Source organism: Physella acuta, unplaced genomic scaffold, assembly GCF_028476545.2.
Source record: "Physella acuta isolate Inbredline_101_S28 unplaced genomic scaffold, ASM2847654v3 ptg000619l, whole genome shotgun sequence".
NCBI lineage: Eukaryota > Metazoa > Mollusca > Gastropoda > Physidae > Physella > Physella acuta.
In genome coordinates this window covers 35,793-51,614 of record NW_026732138.1, presented here as the reverse complement: position 1 = coordinate 51,614, position 15,822 = coordinate 35,793, and the positions used below count along the sequence as shown (strand labels likewise).

The window sequence follows — 15,822 nt, the reverse complement described above, 5'->3', positions numbered from 1 at the left end:
AGAAGGACATGGTTTCTTTCAGATATTTTTATCCAAGGAGGGGGCGCTAGAAACTTCTGAGAGGGTTGGGCATGGACACTGGTTAATGAATATACTTTCTATGTAAACTATATATTTGTTTTATTTCATGAGGTTAGCTGTAATCGGGGGAGAGGGGGCGACCCGAAGAACACGTCAATAATTTTTTATTTTATTTTTTGGTGAGTGGTCGGGTTCCAATCAGAGTTTCTTCCAGACATCACTTCGGGGTCGCTTAGCGATGGGGGGGGGGGACATATGTCCCCGGGCGCCGACCTTAGAGGGCGCCAAAATGGGTTGGAAAAAGTAATCGAAAGTTTGATGAGGGGGGGGGGGGGGTGCAAATCGAAAGTTTGAAGGGGGTGCAAATCAAAAGTTTGAGGGGGGATGTTAGAGGGGGGTGCAAGTTTTTCACCGGGCGCCAGGAAGGGTCGCTACGCCTCTGCCGCCCCCCCCCCCCCCCCAAAAAAAAAAAAAGAATTTCAAGTGCCTCCCCGGAGAAAAAAAGTCTAGAAGAAACACTGGTTCCATTTGACGTCCTCTGATCAATTTAAACATCAAAATACTTGTGTTTTACGACAAATAAGTTTTCACCGTGAAAAACTGTTTCTCTCTGGGGTGTGACAACACTGCTGGGTACTGAATCGGCCTAAATCTTAGCCTCCACTGACTTAAAATCAAAATCGAAAAAACAAATGCGAGATGACCTTCCAGCAATGTCACTGATTACGTCACTATCGAATAAAAAAGCATAAACGAAGCATTTGCTCTTCTGTGCGTTGCTACTTATAAGTCTAAAGGCGCACAATCAAAGGTCAAAACGTACGTTGATATACAGTTTGTCTTTCAAAGGGACTGAACTGAGAAAGATGTAAAACGACCGGAAGTATTTCTTAGGTCAAAGCTCACATACAAATAACTAGGCCTAATTCTTTGTCACAGGAGGTAAATCTAATCCAATGCTAATTTGCACCCAAAATTCTGTCGATTTTTTTCTTTAGTTCTCGCCTGCCATCGTTTAAGACCATTGTCGCATTAGTTTGTCAAACGTTTATGACTCTTTATTATTTTTTTAAATAAAACGAATTAGGCCCTATACAGTATTTCTATTTTTAGCATGACAATACTGGATGCGCAGGAAAAGAGACAACGATCACAGCCCGTGGGAACACCAGGCCTAACTAACGTTGCTTATAATATACGGAGGACAATGGGCGGTTATACAGACATCAACAAAAACACGGAAGTTGACATTGCTTTAAAAAATGGAGTGCGGTTTACACGCGGTTTACACGTTGGATGGGGGGGGGGGGGGGGGGGCGGGGCGGTCGTATGGATACACAGGTTTTATTTACTGTCTTAATGGCTGGGGTGGGGGGTAGGAAGGTGGTCTTATGGATGCACAGCTCCTATTTACTGTTGTAAAAAGTGGGTCGATGAGGAGATGCAGAGTTTACGCAACGTATCCAGTGGCGTAGGTAAGGGGGTGGGGGGGGGGGGTTGTAACTCTTCCATGGACCCATCTATAAACTTTTTGTGTTGCTTTCTTACCCCTTTGCTCGGCAACATATTAGGTATCTATCTACGGCAATCGTTTGGATTACAAAAAAAAAAAAAAATTTCTTCTGATTCCCAGTAGCTTGGTGTATTACACATTTAGTCTAATAGAAAATTGTTTCCTATTTAATTGTAAGGTGGGTAACACACCGTGGCAGTTTAAGGAGAGCTTTATCACCATACTACACGTAACAGTAAACCCTAAGGAGGACACATGCAACGATTTGTACTTTTTTCAGGAGTTTTGACATTCAGTTAAAGTGCTGTAGTTAAGAATTACAACAGGTTAATGTAATACAGGAGTAAGGTTGCTCGAGGGAGGACTAAGGAATTTAGTTCAATATGTGTTTCAGCTACAAAATAGTATGCATCTGCAGAACATTGTCAAGTAAATCACCAAGAACGGCGTTGAAATCTTTTTTTTATGTGTGAGGTGCCGTTAAATTTCGTTTCGTAATGTGGTTTGTTCACTCAAAGTGGTTTGGTTTAAAGATGAAGATTATGTGTAGTTGTGGTGGATTATTTGTATGATGGTTCAGTGGCGTAGCGAGGTCGGGTGTCACCCGGTGCGGCACTTAATGGTGTCACCCCCCCCCCCCCCCCCAGAGGCATAGAGACCCTTCCCAGCGACAAACTTTCAAATTTTCGATTGGCACCCCCCTCAAACTTTCGATTTGCACCCCCCCCCTCAAGTTTTCGATTTGCACCCCCCTCAAACTTTCGATTTGCACCCCCCCCCCCTCAAGTTTTCGATTTGCACCCCCCCCCCCTCAAACTTTCGATTTGCACCCCCCCCCCCTCGAGTTTTTCTGTATATATTTTGCTATTTTTTGCCTTGGTGTTACCCCCCTAAATGGTGTCACCCGGTGCGGTCCGCACCCCTCGCCCCCCCCCCCACCCCCTCGCTACGCCCCTGTGAGGGTTTATGATGCAGGAAGTTGTATGAGAGCTTTTAATGAGATATGTGGTAGCCCGTCTATAAATGAAGGAATAAATGGTAGCTCGTCTATAAATGATATAATAGATGATAGTCTTGCTATAAATTAATAGGAGAGATGGTAGCCTATCTATAAATGATAGGATAGATTGTAGCCTAGCTATTAATTCGGCGATAGATAGATGGTAGCCTAACTATAAATGAACAGCATCTAATAGTGTGTTGACACCTCTCAGTCATATATTCCCCTCGCTTCTCCTTCGTGTGATTCAGACCTACACGAGTAACATACTTTTCTTGACATGTGCTTTGTTGATGTCCTATCCAGGCACTTGTGTTAAGTGGACCAATAAGCTTACATCATCCACCACGCCTCTGTTCATTTGGAAGCCTGAACCGTTAGGCTTTCACTAATTACCTTCAATGATGAGTTTCTCTACACATTAAAATTGCGTTATAAATAGAGGATGATTTTATGAGGGTTAAAATTACTTTAGCAATACAAGTATCTATTTTTGCACCAGGGACATTTTCGACATAGAAATAATGGTACAGTTCTGCTAGCGTATTGTCTAAGTTAACTGGATTATGGTATGGGGTGCCCGCAGATCTGGAGACCACAGTCCAGTTTCTCCACGAAGTTGGACTTTTTAAGAATCATCCTCGAAGAAGACAAGTTGTTGTTTTTGTTTTTTTGGTAATCGCGAAACACGTCAATTTACAGCATTATGTTTTTAACATTGTGGTATTTTGAAATAAATTTATATTTCCTTGAAATTTGAATAGGTCTACATTGGTAGGGGGTGGGAATGTTAGGAAAATATATCTAGAATTTAATGCGCTGGGTTGAAAAATATATTCGAGTGACGTTCTGTGTTGTGTAAAAAATATTATGCTTTCTTGCTACGATGGTAATAGTATATGCACACTATGTCAAGTGTTACATGTCACTAGTTTTAAGTTTACGTAAAACACCGCACTAAAATAGGATAAACTATCAATCATTGATATACACTTTCCTATACAAAATAAAACGAATGTTGTTTTGTATGCTAATATTACCGTCTCAGTTTCCATTCTAAATCAAGTGAAAGTTTTTTGTATACTAATATTACCCTCTCAGTTTACAATTTAAAAAATCAAACGAATGTTTGTGTGTGCTAATATCGCTACCACACCTCTCATGTACCATAGATATAAATCTCCGTGAACCCAGCTAATCGCCACATCAACCAATACCTATTGATAGCCCTGATTACCGCAGTAACAAACGGGACCACGCCCCGCTCAAGTATGCCAGCGTCTAACGGCTGGGGAGAGAGCACAGCTGGGGTTCGATCGTCGGTGGCCTCAGACATGTCCAGGTCAGGGAATCAATTTTCAATCTCTTCAAAGGTATCGATTAGTGATGGGAGACTTGGTTATTTGATAGTAAGAAATAAAAGTATTTTGTATAACGTTGTTGGTACAAATACGCAAATCGAAGAACTGAGAGCAGTGTGATCCAGGACACTTTTTCTCTACACATGAACACATGCGTGCGTCAAGCGATTGGAAAACTTTTTATTGATGTATTGATCTGTAACAACAGTTTAATTAGTAATTTGTTCATATTATTAGCTAAACGAATCGTGCAGATAACAGATTCGTTCTGGTTTCTCTTCGGAGGGGGGAAGGGATTGCACCAAAGCACGTCTTCCACAACCTACCCTCCCTTCTCCCCCCCCCCCCCCTCCCCCGAAAGTTTCAAGAACCTTCCGGAAAAAATGATTGAACGAAACTATCAGATGATTAATTCACACAGAGGCGTAGCGAGGGGGGGGGGGGCGGTGCGGACCGCACCGGGTGACACCATCTAGGGGGGTGACACCAAGGCAAAAAATAGCAAAATATATAGAGAAAAACTTGAGGGGGGTGCAAATCGAAAGTTTGGGGGGGGGGTGCAAATCGAAAACTTGAGGGGGTGCAAATCGAAAATTTGTCCCCGGGAAGGGTCGCTATGCCTCTGGGGGCTCGACACCATTAAGTGCCGCACCGGGTGACACCCGACCTCGCTACGCCACTGAATTCACACAGTGATATTTCAGAAAGTAAAGACAGACATTCATCAGACTGTTGTAACAAAAAACCTAACACTAAATAGTGATAAAAGAATTAAAAAGTTTGACCGATAAAATGAGTTTCTAAAAGTTACCAAAGATTGAAAATTTCTTGTCAGCCTTACACAAACAAGATATTTTAAACAAAACGATTAACTTGATACTAGTTTTATCAATGAAGTTTCGCGCTATAAACTAACAAAATATCGTGCGATAGAAGTTCTGTCATGACATTTCAAGACTCGGTAATAACTGTTATCAGTTCAATGGATTTATCGTCATGTTATAATCCGCATATTTGTTTATACTTTAGGACTTATCCGGGGCTAAACAAACACGAGTGTTAATCAATGTTTGTTTCAACATATTATAAATTTGGTGTCACCACGAGCGTTATGCCCAAATTTAGGTGTTATGAATTTGATGCTACCCATGTATATGATAGTGTGTTATATTATATATTAATAAAATAGTTTATCTTTTAGGTGTTATAAATGAGATGTTGTCTAACTATTTTAGACTATGAGTGTCGTAAATCTGAAATCATCCGATTACTTTACCTACGGAGTTTATCTCTTGAATTGTTATCTAATTATGTTATCTTTTGGGCGGGGACTAATGATGCCGAATACACGAGTGATAATTATTTGATCAATGTAAACTGAGTGATAATTACTTGACTAATTGGGGAACTGATTGATAATTAGTTAAATTCTAAGAACCGAGTGATGATTATTTGACCACTGTTTACTGGTGGGACGGTGTAGTCGGTCTGCCAACCCGAAAGTCTCGGGTTTGAATCCCAAGTTGTATAACGTTCCGTATGACGTCCCTAAAAATCACCCAGTTCCAAAGTAGACCTGTAGTATTTGCTGACCACACTATCCCTTCAAAATGCCGGGGTCAATAAACAGATTAACTTTACTCCATCTACCCTATTTACTATCAGATCCCAAACGGTAACTTTACTGGGGAATGAGATATAATTATTTGACCTATATGAACTGTAGTAGTCACTTGACGGGTAGGTAGTGATCAATGATTACTTGACCCCCTGAGAATTTACTTAACTAATACTTCATTAGGGGGGAATCTGACCAATCACTGACATATAGGTTGGTGATGTGAGTTCCATTGTACTCTTAAGTGCCCCAATAGCGAGTCTACCCTGATTGGTCGTCTGACACGTGAGCCCAAAGGTATGTTAATTGGCCTGTCACCTAAGGTATGTATGTGGGTTTGTATGTGTGTGTGAGAGAGAGAGAGTGAGAGAGAGCGAGAGAGAGAGAGAGAGAAAGAGAGAGATGAGGGAGAATAAAGACCTATGCCTATAGAGTAGAGAGTGAATCGAGCGGAAAGGTAGTTAAGAGAAAGCCTTGTAGGTACAGCTTTCGTTTATGACTTTCATTTATATCTTTGTGAATTTTATTCAATATAACTTTCGCATAACTTTCTGATAACAAATGACAAAAACTTTCTTCCTGAAATTCATGTTGTCATTCGGATGTGTGTTGTCAGTATGTGTTGTTTGCACTGAACAACATAGCATGTGCAACGCTCTTTGAACAGGTGAATCATTAAAGAAACTATTAACCTCTCTGATCAATTACCCTCCCCCCTCCCTGACTATTCGACCCCGAGATTTCCCATCCCCCTCCAGAGTTATTACCCCTTGTCAATTACCCCCCTCCCCCATCCTGAAGAACCTTAACCCCAAATCTATAGCTAATCCTAACCCCTACATCAAACCTAACCTCAACTCAAAACCTAGATATCTACATCTAACCCTGACCCTAACACTAGTCCTAACCTAACCCTAACTTATCCCTAACTGTGCGAGGGTGAGGGGGGAGGGGGTAATTGACAGGGGTTAATGTCGAAGGGGATGTCCTGGGGGATGGGGGTGAGGGGGGTGATTGACTGGGGTTAATGTCGAAGGGGATGTCGTGGGGGTGGGGGGTGATTGACTGGGGTTAATGTCGAAAGGGGAGGTCCTGGGGGATGGGGGTGAGGGGGGGGGGGGTGATTGACTGTGGTTAATGTCCTGCACCCGAACCTCTCCACACCCTCTATTCACAGTGTGTGGGGAGGGAAGGGGGTATGTGAGGAAGAGTTGCCAAACATGTATGTAAAAATAGCCTACAAGAAAACCCGCCACAGACCCGTGTGTATCTCCGCCCCTGGGCTGGGTGTGAACAGGTGATGAGATGTTATCCTGTTATCGTTCTACCCCGCTTTGTTATCGGCTGCGTGTTATTCTTGTGTTATCTGGGTGCCGACGATTGAATGCTGGATCACCCTATCACCAGTTACCAGGGGTATTACGTCACTTATCAACTGCGGATAATCCCCCCCCCCCCCCCCGCCTCACCCCTCCACACACACATCTTTCCTATTTCTGTGGTTTTAAGCCATGTTTCACCGAAGCCAAAATATATCTTTATTTGTATTTGAATGTTATTCTGTAATGATTGTACTGTAAATATCTACTAATTAAGAGTTGTATAAAAAGAGAAGAAGCTCTTCACGTCAACCGTAGTTAACTACACCAGGGGTCTCCAAACTACGGCCCGCGGGCCGGATGCGGCCCGCGATGTCCTCTCATCCGGCCCGCGGAGCCCTTTTTGTCCACGGAAAAAAACGTGTGTTGTTGATGGTTGAGGAAATTTGCCCAGAAAAATCAAAGATATGCCTGGAAGGAACCTGGCCCCCGAACGGAAATTTGATAGTTAATGCGGCCCTCGGACTGAAAAGTTTGGAGACCCCTGAACTACACGAATAACTCGGTTAGTAATCTTTAATTTAAGTCAGCTACCCCCCCCCCCCTACACACACACACACACACACACATCCAGCGACACACATGCATACACATAACACCTCAAACACATACCTGCACGTTCGACTTCCCTGTTACCTTCAAAAGATTGTAGATCTATACGCAGACAAAGTTTAAAACTATTTGCTACTGTTCTTTGAAATATACGGAAGTAATTCACAAGAATAGTCTAGAAGTATTTACCCTTTCTTATTTTTTTTTATTTATTTTAAGACATGTATTTCTAACGTGGGTGAAAATATATCGATCTATTTATCAATGATTTGAGGAGTAAAATGCAGAATCAACTTCCATAATTCATTGGGGTAATTTAAAAGAAACAAGTTCTGATTTTATCTGAACCCCCCCCCCCTATGGTATCTGCTAGTTTGATTGCCAACACTACCTTACCGCTGTACCACTGTCATATGTGTCAGGAAAAGGGTATCCGTCACAACCTTGCAACTAATGGCACAGGATCACGTGACAATTAGTTTTAAATCTCGGCATCAGGGCTTTTCAGCAGATACGTATAAATAGGTATATTTAATGTATATGGCTACTTAATGTATAGGTATACTTAAGTATAGGTCAACAGTCTACCTAATGTAGCCTAGCTACAGAACATTATCCCCCCGCCCCCGGTAATTACTCGGGGGGGGGGAATGTCGGGGGGGGGGGGAATGTCCGGGGAGGGGGGTTATTGACGGGGGGTAGCCATATAGCCTATAGGTGTACTTGAATAGGTCTACTTATAGTGCCGGCGCCAGGTTATATAGCGCCCTAGGCAAAACTTATTAAACGCGCCCTTTCACAAAAAATTACTAAAACATATTACTAAAAAAATTGCTACAACATATGTATAAAAAACATTTAATTAAAAGCGACATATTAATTTATTATCAATTGCATACACGTTATACGTTTAATTTACAACTAAGACTGAATGTCTACCAGAGGCGTAGCGACCCTTTCCGGCGACCGGGGACAAACTTTTCGATTTGCACCCCCCCCCCCTCGAGATTTCGATTTGCACCCCCCCCCCCCTCAAACTTTCGATTTGCACCCCCTCAACCTTTCAATTTATTTTTCCAACCCATTTTGGCGCCCCCTAAGGTCGGCGCCCGGGGACATATGTCCCCCCTCGCTACGCTACTGATGTCTACCAACATTAAGTATTGCAATCTGCAATGGCTACTGATGTATTTGTAAAAAAAAACCTACCAAACTATTTTGTTTAGAACTTAAGCTCTATATAATTTTTACAGTAGCAAATAATGACTTAAATTTGTATTTATATATAAGCGGTCAACCTAAGGTGCACAGTGTTTCTTCCAGACTTTTTTCTCCGGGGGTGCACTTGAAATTTTCGGGGGGGGGGGGGGGGCGGACACTGTCAAAAGTATATATTTTCTATGTAAATTCCATTACGTTCGGGTAGACTTTCTTCAGGAAGAAACTCTGAAGGTGCAGGAATTTGAAATGTAAAGTTAAGCAACGAATTATCTCCAATTTGAAAATCCAAATAAGTTTTATTCAAGGGAAATAACTTCACAAGAATTGTTAAATTAAACAAGTGTAACTAAGACATGTTTGAAAAACAAAATAAAACGCTCTAAATTTTATTACGTAATATTTATAACAAACCATTTATGTTAGCTATATAACCTTGTAAAAACAATATATTTTACCTATTGAGTACTTAACTGTAGGTTTTATTTAAAAGTCTAAAAAGGGTAGCTTTATTATAACATACTTCTATTCCATTTTGATGATATATACGTATACTTTTGGTTGCTAAATTACTTCAGATAAAATTTTGGATCCCCTAAATTAAGGGATGTCTTTTCAAAATATCAAACACTGGTAGATCTAACTGTTTTAGACTTTGCTAAAATTATTGATTAAATATGTTTAAGTTAATAGTTTGTTATAAATTCCGTCCTATTTAATAAATAATAACAGTGGTAATATAGATTCCTAAAAAACTAAAGATTTTCCAACTAAAGAACGCCACCTTTCTTTGTAGTGTGTTCCGTACTGAGTTGAAATCATTTATCTTACGATAAACTCGACTACTCGATATACTCTACTACATTCACAACACATATCAAACTTCGATATCTAAGCATAACTAGACTCGATGCTCCAGAACTACGACACCAACTCGTTTAACTTCACCAAGCTCTAATAACGATACTCCCAATCAACAACGATTTCACTGGACCTACTACTACACTTTAACAGTCAATATAATTCGACACCTTAATACCACAAGAATCAATACTCCCGAACTCCAGAACTACGATACTTCATCACCTGCATTCTCATTTCTCTACTACCAATCAGATTCCACTAGACCTTCAACTACACAACAGCCAAATAAAAATTATGACACTTTAACACTTCGATACTTTATACTTTATACCTACGAAACGATATCATCAACAGCCTTCCGTCGTTACTCCCAAATCTAAACGAGTCATCAAAACTTACCAAACAAGTGACAATACTATCTAATTCAAATTCCGAGAAAACGAGACTTACGAGCCCTATTAAAATGTTCGAAATGTAAATTACGAACTTATTTAATCGTTTTTTACATCAGTTATGTGACACCACATTAAAAAGGCAAAGTGACTGGTAAAAAGCGCCCCGACCTTTCCAAATTAGGGAGGTGGGGCTGCATTTTCATCATCGCGAATAAATATAGGCCTATATAGACCTAATTTTGGGGTGGGGGCGCAAAATTGATAGTTCGTCCTGGGTGCCGAAATAGATCGCTACTCCTTTATAAAAGTTATTCGTTATTAGGTACTTTTTAATAATAGCGATTAAACCTTTTGCGCCCCCTATGGATGGCGCCCTAGGCGACCGCCTAGTTCGCCGGCCCTGTCTACTTAACGTATAGAGTCCTTTCATATGACGTCACGTCCGTTCGTGATACCTACGCCCGCCGCCACAGTGGTGTACACAAGACGTAAACACAATCAGCTGTTCGCCAGCGCTGGACGTGTTCACCAGCGCTGGACGTGTTCACTGTATGTAAAGAATCGCGCCCGCGGAAAAGGAAAAATACGTTAAAAAACTTGAACTCTTAGGAATTGAAGATCCTTATACTGTTATTGACAGTTTCGTATAAATAAATATGTGGACAAAATTTCTAAATAAAAATACTGTTAGTAATACTGTTTGCGTTTAGAGTTAAAGTAGCCGAATCTGATCAAATGCAGTTCTCGATACTTTGTTTCATGTAAGGACAGTAAAATAATAAACTTCATTTTAATTATAAAAGATAACTATTAATAAAACAAATATGCTCGACCTTCACAAATACTAATAGTAAAAGACAAAGTCAAAAGTAGTAGGCTAATAAGAATAATAAGATCTAATACCTGGCTCCGCTGGGTAGACATAGAATCTAGAATCTACTTCTTTACTTAAATTTAATTACTTTAGATCTACATTCGATTCAAAATACACCCATAATAAATCTAAAGTAGTCATAATAGGCCTAATAAAGCATTTAATTGTCTCTAAGATCTAAAATCTCGCTCTATTATCTAATCATTTTTTTAGCAAACGAAATTTTCTGAAATTGAAATAGATTATATGACTAGACTTAGATCTAGAATCTGCTACTTAAATTAAATTGTAAAAACTTTATACAAGCATGTAGTTGATATTATTGTAGTAGAAGGCTTTAATACATTACTAAGGCCTACCTACTTTGTTGTCTTTTTACAGCAATATGTATCTGATACTGGACTGAGTTTAATTAAATTCAAATTCATATCTAGTAATTGGTCTACTACGTTTTTGTAGCCTAGTAGTACAATCTAGATCATACCAGCCAACAACAAATAACCACATTATTATTATTTGGTTAATGATTAGGCTAAATTTTTTTTTTTAAATCCACTGTTTATAAAAGAAACAAATCAAGAAACATTATAAGTGAGATGGTTTAGAATAATAACAATGGACCCAGTCTACAATTGATACAATTGCAGGTCTACATAGGGCCTACAGTCTAGTAGTTTACAGTAGGCACCTAGTGTGTAGCTAGTATACTAGTGTGTAGCTGTCCAGAGTTAAGATTCTTAATGCCTTAATGCTTTCCCCTGATAAGCCGTGTGTGCTATAAATGACATAACATGACACCGAGGTGAGAAGTGTTGAGGGGAGAGCAGTGGGACTTTCCCCTTTGTTCTCCCTGCTGGGCCCTGAGGGTCAAAATTATATAAGAGATATACTATTTCTGTGGGGCTGGGTATCACGGAAATGAGACATTTTCAGGGGAGGGCAGGGCAGACTCCTCTTTGGTTTTATTGTGGGCTAGTAGATACAGGTGGGGGCAGCCATCATCAGGGTTGAACATCAGTATTAATGTGTCTGATCACTTCCCTGCTGGATTATAAGGTCTTAAATTGTATAACATGCTACCCAGATTGGTTATTACCCATGGATTATATTAGCCGTTGTAGTGTGGGTTTTGTAGGAGTTAAGTGGTCTCACGTTTGCTACAGTAGATAACCTCTAATATATTACTGCATTTGATCAGCTTCGTCTACTTAAACTCTAAACGCAAACGGTATTACTAACAGTATTTTTATTTAGAAATTTCGGCCACATATTTATATTATCCGCGAAACTGTCAATAACTGTATAAGGATCTTCAATTCCTAAGAGTTCAAGTTTTTAAACATATTTTTCCTTTTCCGCGGGCGCGATTCTTTACATACGGTGAACACGTCCAGCGTTGGTGAACACGTCCAGCGCTGGCGAACAGCTGATTGTGTTTACGTCTGATGTACACCACTGTGGCGGCGGGCGTAGGTATCACGTGATTTAGGTCACGTGTTTGCAAGGACTCTATAGGTATTCTTATTGTATAAGTATAGGCTACTTAATCTATAAGCGTGAGTTATAGATTTTAAACTGTCCTTATCCCTTTTAAAAGTTCTGTCTCAGCATGCGCCATATTATCACTCAAACACACCCTTAACTAAAATGTTGCAAAGCCATAACAATCATGTACAAAATGTGTAATGATATTGCTGTTTAGTAAAAAGATATAAGCTCGAAAAACAGTTGCTTTTTTATTAGATACAGCTCCTACATCATATTTGGAGAGTACTTTCGTTTAGCCTACCCCATTTTTGCTTAGATAGATCTACTTCTATTTTAGTTAAATGATGGGGTATATGTTTTTTTTTTGTTTTTTTTTTTAAAAACACGGGACGGAGTAGTCTAGCGGTAGAGAGCTGGACTGCTAACCCGTAAGTCTCGAGTTCGAATCCGGGTTCAAGTCAGTAGACCTGAGTCTACCCAACTCTGATGGGTACCTAACTCACGTTAGGGAAAGAAAGGGCGGCTGGGCATAGTGCTGACCACACTATCTCTTCATATACCGAGGTCACAGAAATAGGTGAAATCTACTTCATTTTCCCCATAGACCGTCAGGTTTAAAAGGGAAACTTTACTTTTACTTACTTATATTTTTTTTTACAGTAATGAATAACTAAATATATGATATGTAATTTTATTGTTTATCAGATACCCAATATTTCGTTACCCGCCTCCCTATGAGGATTTAATATATTTTTTTTATGCCAGTGTCATCCGGTGGGTGTTGTCGGCCCTAACCACCCCCTAATCACGCCACTAGCTACCACTGTGCTTTTTTGTTCAATCAGATATTTATAACTTAATCAGAAAACGTATTAGTTGCTAATTAAGAAGACATACCTGGTTATTTTAGCTAATCTCAATGTAATTATTAATCCAGAACAAGAGGAAATTATTTTTTTAAACATCATTAATTCAGATTCCAGTGGCAAACGCAGGGAGCTAACGCTGCCAATACTCTGAGTAACTGGTGCTTCCAACTGCAGCGGGCTTGCAGTGAACGATAGGCAGTCTCTTTTTTTTTTATTGTCTGGTTGGCGTGAACTTTTACATCACATGCGGTAAAATGGCGAATCCGGTGAGGGGGGGGGGAGAAATGTAATTGTGCAGTACTCGCTTACCTCCCTTGGTCGAATGTCAAACAGCCTTGTGTTAGCTCCCCTAGCCCCTGACTGTAATAGCGCCTTCTCTTCTTTCTCTCCCCCCCCCCTCCCCCCCCCCCCCTCTGACCGAATGTAAACACAATAGACCCCGGACGTGAAGAGAGCCGGGCTGGGCGTGGCCGTGATATCATGAGCCCTTAAACAAAAGGTACGTTTTCTATCCCCGCTAGATCTACCTGTCTCTCCCAACAGAGTCAAGCACCTTTTGTCGTCTGCACAAACCCCCTCCCCTCCCCCCGTTCTACCCAAAAAATGGATAATCGATTCTAATCAATCAGTGAATCTATTGTATTGGTCTAATCGAAAATAAACAGGCTGTTTAGTGTCAGATATATTTAATGGTAACAAACAACACGGGTTGTTTATAAGAGGGCCAACTACCGGGTGTACTATTAGTTTCTTTAGGGAGCCAGTCAGTATTTACGTTCTAATATTTACGTGTATATGGTATAGGGCATATATATACATATATATATATATATATATATATATATATATATATATATATATATATATATATATATATATATATATATATATATATATATATATATATATATATATATATATATATATATATATATATATATTTATATATATTTATATATATATATATATGGGCCTAAATATATATCTTTATATATATGTGTGTATGTATATGTGTGTGCGTGTGTGGGGTATATATATATATATATATATATATATATATATATATATATATATATATATATATATATATATATATATATATATATATATATTACATAGTTAAACTTTAAGACTTAGGGTTAAGCTGGCTCAAGTAACAATTATCAGATATGATCACTTGGACACGTATAATTCGGTACAGTATGTGAAGTTTCCCCTAATGTAATGATGGTGTACTACGCAATCATTGATCCTCATGCTTAACTCGTCATAAAAACAACCTAAACTACGCGTACCGACAGAACTAAACACTAATGTATAAGAGTTACTTAAAGTTGTGATAGTTTTATAGTCAGAGTATTGAATGAAGTATGGAAAGTTGTAAACAAGCCAGATGGGTTTTTTTAACCAGAGACCATACAACGGAAATACTTTAAAATACTAAACCACTCCCTTCAATGTGACACAGGATGTTTGAACGTCGTTACTCGTGACGTAACTGTACGTGGCACTAAAGGAATTGAGTAAATTTACATACCCAGTTGCGAGAAAATATTCCCCCAGTGTGTACATAATCCAGAATATTTTACCAGTCTAAATCCGTGCTGTAGCGAGAGGGTTTCGCCAGCATAAAAACACGAACGCTATCTTTCTAATGTGTCGGCTAACTACATATTAACCCTTCCGCGTGGTGTAGTTTCTCTCAACTGCCTTCACATCCTTGTATAGCTTAAAATTGCAATAAAACGTAAGGGAATTAAGCCGGGTATTAAAAACGAGAATTATCCCGCCTTGAATGCATAATAATACAGGATTTTTTTTCTAATATTAAAACACGACTCGACAGCTTTTTAAAAAAAGGGGAATAACTCTTTGGGTTTGCAGTCAGAAATAGCAATGGTTAACTATTTATAAACCCATTCAGGGACACAAAGGGACGCTACTACTAACTGCTACAGTAAACGACTTACCCTAAAGGGCGTGTTGTTAAAATTCCACGTTGGTCGGGTAAAGATAACATTATCAGCGTGTGATAACTTCACCATTTAACAACCACTGCTTATGCTTTCTACTTTAAAGTAGCCAAGTACTAAAACAGCAGGATGGGTGTTTTGATGGTGAATTAAACGAACGTGAATTTGTGCTGGGGCGGTTGACTCTTTGAGATAGGGGACTGACGAGAGAGGGGTTGTTGAAGTTGATAAAATTTCACTGCAAGTGGTTTATTGACAGGCAACGACATCTAAAAGTACCGTGTGTATCTGTGTAATCTTAGTAGTGACGCAATTTTTTAACGGTTGGGGGGGGGGGAGGAAATAGCCAAATAATAGCCAAATCAGAACAGTATGTTTAACATTATGCTTATTGTATAAACGTATGAATTTAACAAAATATTGTAATTAATAGACCGACGTATAACCATAGATTTGGAGTTGGTAGTGAGGTGGTTAGATCTAGGTAAAAGCGCATAAAATAAGCAGTCTTAAATTACATTATTCTTCTTCTTCCATGTAAAGCCTTTCAAACATGACATGACAGCCTCTATAAGCAACCAAATGTGTCCAAATACGCCCAGCTTTTTAAAAATGTATGGTGTGTATAATTTGAGTGAAAACTTGTTTAGCAGTCAGGCAGTGAATATAAAAACTATCCAGGCCTCCAGCCCGCAGG

General features: G+C 39.5%; 1 protein-coding gene across 1 annotated transcript in view; it reads right to left on the bottom strand.

Moving 5' to 3' along the window:
- The window catches only part of LOC131947978 (uncharacterized), an 80,237-nt gene extending 65,377 nt beyond the window's left edge, over window positions 1-14,860 (bottom strand). Inside the window, exon 1 of the mRNA XM_059309413.1 lies at window positions 14,690-14,860. The gene's annotated coding sequence lies outside the window, so the exon portion shown is untranslated. The remainder of the gene's footprint in view (window positions 1-14,689) is intronic.
- Window positions 14,861-15,822: the final 962 nt, after the last annotated feature.